General features: G+C 43.8%; 1 long non-coding RNA gene across 1 annotated transcript; it reads left to right on the top strand.

Moving 5' to 3' along the window:
- Positions 1-943: 943 nt before the first annotated feature.
- On the top strand, positions 944-7,399 carry LOC121833407. The gene is made up of 4 exons (XR_006076685.1): positions 944-989; positions 1,299-1,402; positions 3,612-3,709; positions 7,351-7,399. It is a non-coding gene; the product is annotated as an uncharacterized LOC121833407 (long non-coding RNA).
- The last annotated feature ends 35 nt before the right edge of the window (positions 7,400-7,434 follow it).

Below are 7,434 nucleotides of genomic sequence, written 5' to 3'. Positions count from 1 at the left end.
CACTTGTGTCTTCACTAACTGGCCCAGTACTGTGACCGCTTCTGGTTTCATTGGTGCTACTTAGTTCACGAGGAGTTTTTGTCTCACCGTGTTCCGAGACAACCGAGCTTACAGAAACTGCTGTCGGCGACGTCGGTTCTGGTCCCTGGCCTGTTGTAGCATTTTTCAGGACACAACTTCGTCTCACGACTGTTGCAACTGTTGTCCTTGGCAAGCTGGGTATACTTAGTGGCTTAGTCGCACAGCGCGACACCCTACGAGTCTCAAATCCAAATTTTGAAATTCGCACCGACGTCGTCCCGCAGCAAATGCAATTTTTTAATTAAAATGACAAATAAAAATTACTCCGTTATAAGTTTAATATATATTCAGTATTTACATTTGACAATTAAGTAATACCATAATTTTTAGAAACGTTTATTATTTTCTTAAGTGCATCAGTCACACTTGCGGGCTTGCGGGTTACACCACGTGACAATATAGAGTGAGCTGGAGTCAATAGAGTGAACAGTGGGGTCACCCGCATGCATAGCCCGCATGACATATAAAACCAAAATAAGTTTTCAAAGTGCAATTTATGCAAATTTTTTGCTAAATTAAGGTCATTAAGTAAATTTTTTAAGTATTCATTTACTTCAGCAAACAAAAACAAGAGTTAAAATACGAAGTATTATAGTCACGTGATACATCCCCTGCGTCAGGAAGTGGCCGGACGTGATAAACCGAACGGTCCGGCCGGAGGACAAGGAAGTGCAAGGAAGCGTGGAAGAAGAACCGAAGCTGCCGAAGCAACGTTCGCGGGAAGTCTAACCGCTTGAAGCACGTTGCAGAGTCGAGACCAGTTGAGCGGCCGGAATTTTACGAACGATTATGCAAGCGTACGTCTTGAGGACGACCATGAGCCACATATCATCTCAAATTTCTGCCCGTCAAGCCTTGTGACGAAACGGAATCGGACTTCTTCAAGGCGCGGATCCTAAAGTTGTTTGGTAAGTTCTAGGGGGCTATGTTGCGCTTTTTGCACTCCCAGGAGACTAGGGAGAGGGAAGTGACGTCAACGACACAGCAAACGCAGATTGGGTGTTGATTTCGTTTTCTTCTGTCAACATCCAATCTGCATTTGCTGTGTCGTTGACGTCACTTCCCTCTTCCAAGTCTCCTGGGAGTGCAAAAAGCGCAACATAGCACCCCTAGTCTCCACACGCGTTGTGCCCAGTCTAGTGACCATCTCCTTTAAGTTAAAAATTGCAGCTTTAAGCACAATATGTGGGAGTAACTCTCGGCGCCGGTTGTTTCAGGATCGCAGAGTGACGCGGAAACCCAGTGACAGTAAGCGGGTGCTAGTACCTCCGACGAGATGAGGGACTGCCCGGGAGGGCTGGAGGAAGCTTGTATGAGACAGGTAATTGTAATTTCATTTTCGCGCTTGCGAAGCAATTCATAAGACGTATTTTAAATTTGAGATTTTCTTTAGTTATGCCGCCACAAGGACAAGGAATTTCATTGATAGGGGAGGGGTGCCGTGTGTTTGTTTTCATATGCCCAGAAACTAGGTAAAGGTTATGTGTTTTAACCATTTCGTCGTTTACCCTAAGACTGGGTTTTTTTTTGAAGAGCACAAGTAACAGAAAAAACAGACAGAAGACCTGTCTGTTTTTTCTGTTACTTCTGCTCTTCAAAAAAAAACCCCAGTCTCAGGGTAAACGACGAAATGGTTGACTTCCACCAGCTAGCCTGTACTTTGACTCTTTTCTCGTTAATGTGTTTTAACATTTTTTCTGTGCTGATAGGCTTAAGGTTAGAATGAATTATATCTGTCAAGGCGTGGCGCAGTCTGTGTCTATTTGGAGAAGAGGTATGTGCGTGCGTGTGTGCGTGCGTGCGTGTTCGTTTGTTTGTTAGTTCGTTGGGGGAGAGAGAGGAGATGAAGAAGAGGAGGAGGGTGAGGGATCACGTCGAATCATTCAAATCGTTAACTCTGACAGTAATGAGGTAAGAAGGATACCTGCTAGTTACACCGGTTCGGTTTTGTGCCAAACTCAAATTGCGTTTTGCCGCGTAAATATTGCTACAATTTTTTTTTTTTCATCAACAAAATTAATTTTGAGGCATGCCGTTGACAAATAGGACCCCTGTTTTCAATCCCAGTCCAGGTTATTCGCGACTCCAGCGAACTATAGATGGCGCGCTGCTCAGGCAAAATTCGGACGAAAGAAGGTCGTTTTCGTTGTTCAGCATGCGGACCATCACAAATTCCTGCACTGCAGCGTAAAATCGGTGTTACATTTGAATGCAAAGCGATTTTTCGACCCTAGAAACGTTCGTCTACTCAGTGCGTAGGAAGGACCCGGTGGAATCAATAAAATAATTACTGGAAACAATGTTTGTTTTTATGCTGCCTACGAGAACCAAGCAGCGATAGCAGACGACAGAGTCGGGACAACCTCCTCTCCTAAGCTTCTCGGCGCTGCCGCTACGCGGCGTCGATTTCGCTGGAGTTGCGAATATTGCGCTGGTAAATTTCCTGTACATAGTGCTGCCTCAAAGATGAACTGAAGTTTATGTCTTCTATGTGTGCATTGGCAATGGCATGTGGCTCAACAAGACTTCACACACGAAAGTTCTCAAATAGAAGAGGGAATCAATGTTCATCCGGTAAGGTTTGGTAATTATCTCCGCCACAGATGGCCTCCTTGGCGAATTGTAACCGGCAGACCTTCAAACCGCACAAAGGCTAAGCGAAGCCACAACTGGATGCAGCAAGACTAAAAGCTTTATAATATACTGTAAGGACTATGGCTTTATAATAAGCCTTCTATAGCAAAACATACTGATCTGAAAAGCGTTGTTTGTGGTTATTTTAAAGTGGTATACGGAAACTTCGTCGTATTGTATTAATTCTGGTTCACTGCACAGTTAAAAGGTTTGTCTTCGTTTGCTGCCAGAGAAATATAGCTTGCGATGAACTAAATCAAAGTTATGACTGCTGGTGTCATGTACATATTCAGAACTTTTTTTTATTAAAATAATTGTAGTCAAGTGTTTTTATGGGTTTTAGCACTGTGATTAAGATACGTCAATGTGTTTTCTAAGAAAGACTACTAATTTGCAGTTTGTATCTTCTCCTAAAATATTTTGTAGATCTGAGCATGCATGCTCAGATCTACAAAATATTTCATACCTGAATATGTGCCAGGCATTCCCCTCTATGTGTATAATTGTTTACTAGGCCTGTAAGCTTCCCCACTACATCATTGCCGCTATGTTAGCGCTTCTCAGCTATTATTCGAGAGAGATAAGTGTTTCTCATGATCAATTAGGTTGAGATTGTTTAGCGTTAATGTTTTTGAGTCCCCCATTTTTAATTCCTGACAGAGCGCTTCAATGTCCGTTTATTTTTGGTTTGCCGCTTTTTATCACCACAAGCAAAAACATCACGCCACTGGAATTAACCTGAAGCTCACCTCATGATTAACGACGCTGCCGTCCACTGTCTTAAGGTGGGCCTACGTTCATGGGTACTTGTCTAGTGGTTCTGGAGTTGATGTTGCTGAGATAACCGAGACGCCGATTTCTACGATGGCCTCTGTCAGCATCATGGTCAATTACAGCTGGCCCGAGCGCGAACCAGGCCAATCAACGTGCTGGCCCGAGCCCGGCCCGGGCCCACAGTCAAAAGTCCGAGCCCATCCCAGGCCTGGGCTTTCGGGTAAGCCCAATCGCCATATTGAGATAAAGACGTCAAAATTCCTCAGTTTAAATGTCGGAAGTGCCTCAATAAGAGCAGGTATAAATATTAGTAGCAAATTTAATGATAAAAAAACTGCGCCGACTTTACTCAACAAGATTAACAATTTAATCAAGCGTTTCGTCTCCCATGCGGGGAACATCATCAGTGAAACCTTCAAGCAGGAATGAGCGAAAAAACTTCAACAATCTTATTTAAGCAAGTCCGCATAAACATCGGGGGAGGGGGCCGCGGTTGGAGTTGCAAGCTGATGAGTCACTTCAGATGAACCATGATTCCACCAACCTTCGTGGACCCCACCTTTGTTCACATGCCAGAGTGGACGCATTCTCAAAGTCGAAACTGTGACCCGTATTCCAACAATGGTCTACGAGTTCCGTCTTCGCTGTGTTTGTTTAGGCGAGTGCAGCGCTTCCAGCCTGTCTCCCCAGTGTAGGATGTGTCACAGTCTAGACAGTTCACTTTATACACAACACCGCACTGGGACTCTGGGGGGGGGGGGGGGGGGTGTAATCTTTAGGTTTAGAAATGAAGTCACATAGTTTATGGTGGGGTTTGAAAGCTGCGCGGATGTTCAAAGGGGCGAGGGCCCTGCGAATGGACTCAAAAGCACCTCTCAAATAGGGTATTGTTGCTTGCCCTGTCCTAAGTTGTCCATTATCCTGACTTCTTTGTCCCATCTGTTTGTGCGTGTTATCAATAAAACGTTTCGGATAATTCCGCTTCATCAGCAGGTCAACAATAACAGCATCCTCAGAAGCGCGCAAGCCGCCTCGGTAGCTCCGAGGCGAGAGCGCTGGCCTACGGATCCCCATGCAGACTTGTACGTAATCCATTACAAGTAACGAAATTACTTGTAATCCATTACTTTTATCAGTAACTTTGTAACGGAATAATTACATATTTTCTAGAGTAATTCTTAAGTAATTCCCTTACATTTTTGACGTAACGGATTCCTTGTAATCCGTTACATTTTTTTGTCAAAACCAACCCCCCCCCCCCCCCCCCGCCCCCATTTTAAATAAAGTTTTTTTTTCTTTTTTTTCATTTATGTAAAGTCGAGTGCAGTGACACTGTCACGCGAATCGACCAGCGCAAAGGGAGGCTTGGCATTCTTCAGTTCCGCAAAGCCTTTCTTTGCAACACCAAGCCCCTGAATCTATCTTTTTTTTAGACCCCAACATCAATGTCAAAAAATCCAAATGAACAATTCACGGAAAAAAAAAGGGGGGGGGGGGGGGCAAGTTGTTTCCGTTTTTTTTTAGTCCCTTTGTTTTTTCTTTGCGATCGAAGACGGGGAGAGGTGGACACCAAGTGACTGTGCGCCTCCTCGAGAAGCTCGAGGCGGTAAGTGCACTGAAAAGAATTAACAATGTCCTTCTCGGTTATAGTGACTCCGACCATTTTCATAATGTCACAACAAGAGACAACGCTCCGTCTACCCTACCCTTTTTGTGAGTCAGCTTTTTGCGAGCATTTAGAAAATGGTAATAGTCTTTCTTTCTTCTTCCTGTACTTACCCCAGCAGGACGCATCTTATCTCTAGTTTTTTACAAATAAAACATAATGGTAGCTGACGTAGGCTTGATATTCTGGGCTTGAGGAGAGAGTGAAATTCGTGAGTGGACCATAGTGCGGCTAACTTAGTGCTCTACATTTTGCCGCCCGTGTCATCAGTGGACCTCTATCTGGAGAACACCGGAGCAAACTGCAGTCGGTCCGTGCTCCGTGCGTTTTTGAACGGCACCAAGAAAGGTACACACGGCGAACATGCGTTTACATTTCCCTGTTTTAACCAACGTTATAATTAATTGTTGTTATGAGCGTCCTTCTTTTTCTTTTATTACTTATATTTATATACTGGAAACTTTTTTTTTTATTCACCAACGTCGCAAGTGAGCCTCGAACTGTTCAGAACCAAAACAAGAAGAAGATCGAGCCAAACCTTATTTACTATTTAATTATCACCTTACTGTTACAACTATGTTTTGCTATTGATGACTTCTACAGCTTCGCAATTTAGAGAATGGAGAATTTTAGTAGATCGGTCCAATGACTCCGATAACGATATCCGATACTTCGCCGCCGTCTTTGCGTATGCATCATATCGTTATCGGGTACCGTTATCGCTGGTATCGGAGGTATCGGAAGGACCTACTAAATCTCTCGAATAGCAGGCAACGGCTGCAACGACGAAGCTTTGCTCTACATTCCAGGTAATTAGTACTTCTCTTGCTTCGCTGAAAAAGCTCACTACAGAGCATGAAGCATCCGTAAGGAACAATATGGCACTCCCATCCAGTGCCTCAGCTAAAATGGTGTTTAGCGTAGCAGTCGACATTTTGAGTAACAGATAATGCAAAATGTCTGACGAGACATTCGAGAGCCAGCTGCTGCTCAAAATACTCAAGGCCATTAAATGGAACAGGTGGCAAGAATAAGAACTTGAAAATCCTCTTCCCTTTGTTTCTTACTTGAGGACAATAATGTTAAAAGTAACGCCAGGAAAGTAACGGATTACTTTTGGGGGTAACGGTTAATTACTTTCATGGGAGGGTAATTGTAATTGTAATAAATTACAATTTAGCCTTGAGTAATTGTAAATGTAATTCCTTACTATTTTTCAGTAACGTGTACAAGTCTGTCCCCATGTGGCGGAGGCTTATTGCGGAGCAGGCGCCGTGTAACCGAGCTTTCGGTTGCACGTCAAAAGATCCCCAGGTAGTCTAAATTAATCCTCAGTCCTCCGCTGGGGCATGCCAGATGCCCGTCGTTGGTTTAGCACGTAAATTCCCCAAATTTGACTTTTTTCTCAGAAGCGCGCAATTGAGGATTAGAAGAAATGCGTTCGGACCGGTGTAGTAGGTTTTTTACGACAGCCCTTTTATGTTCGACAGAATGATGCGAGTTAAAGCTAAAGAGGTTGCCTGTATCACAGCTTTGCGGTGCACTGTTGTATATAAGTGACCGGTACTATTTCGGAACACATTAACATACAGAAAAAACTTTGCACCGTTCTGTTCAACTTCATGTGTGAATTGGATTGATGATTCAATGCTGTTTAAAGCTAAATGAAAGTCACAAAAGGGACATGGCAAAGGCCACGCATGCGACAAGAGCGAAGACGGAACTCGTAGACCATTGTTGGAATACGGGACACAGTTTCGACTTTGAGAATGCGTCCACTCTGGCCTGTGAACAAAGGTGGGGTCCAAGCAGGTTCGTAGAATCATGGTTCATCCGAAATGACTCATCAGCTTGTAACTCCAGCTGCGACCCCCTCCTCAATGTGTATGCGGACTTGCTTAAATAGGACTGTTGAAGTTTCTTTCGCTCATTCCTGCTTCAAGGTTTCACCGACGATGTTTCCCACATGGGAGACGAAACGTTTGATTAAATTGTTAATCTTGTTGAGTAAAGTCGGTGCAGTTTTTTTTATCATTATGATTCCCGGCTTTTGGAATATTTTTGCAGCACATTTAATGAAGAAATGGATGCCGATAAACACCTGCCAAGGTTGACTAAAAATAAACAGAAACATCCAATCAATAGTTATGATTGCACTAAGCGGTTGCTATGTGGATGTTTTTTATGTTCGACAGCTCAGCAAAGTCTGCGGATCTGGTTATGCTTCCTGTACGAGACAGATCACGAAGCGGTTGCTGACTGACCAGTTGGGGCGAAAA

The sequence above is a fragment of the Ixodes scapularis genome, unplaced genomic scaffold (genome assembly GCF_016920785.2).
Source record: "Ixodes scapularis isolate PalLabHiFi unplaced genomic scaffold, ASM1692078v2 PGA_scaffold8__174_contigs__length_109621045, whole genome shotgun sequence".
Lineage (NCBI taxonomy): Eukaryota > Metazoa > Arthropoda > Arachnida > Ixodida > Ixodidae > Ixodes > Ixodes scapularis.
This window is presented reverse-complemented; position numbering and strand designations above follow the sequence as displayed.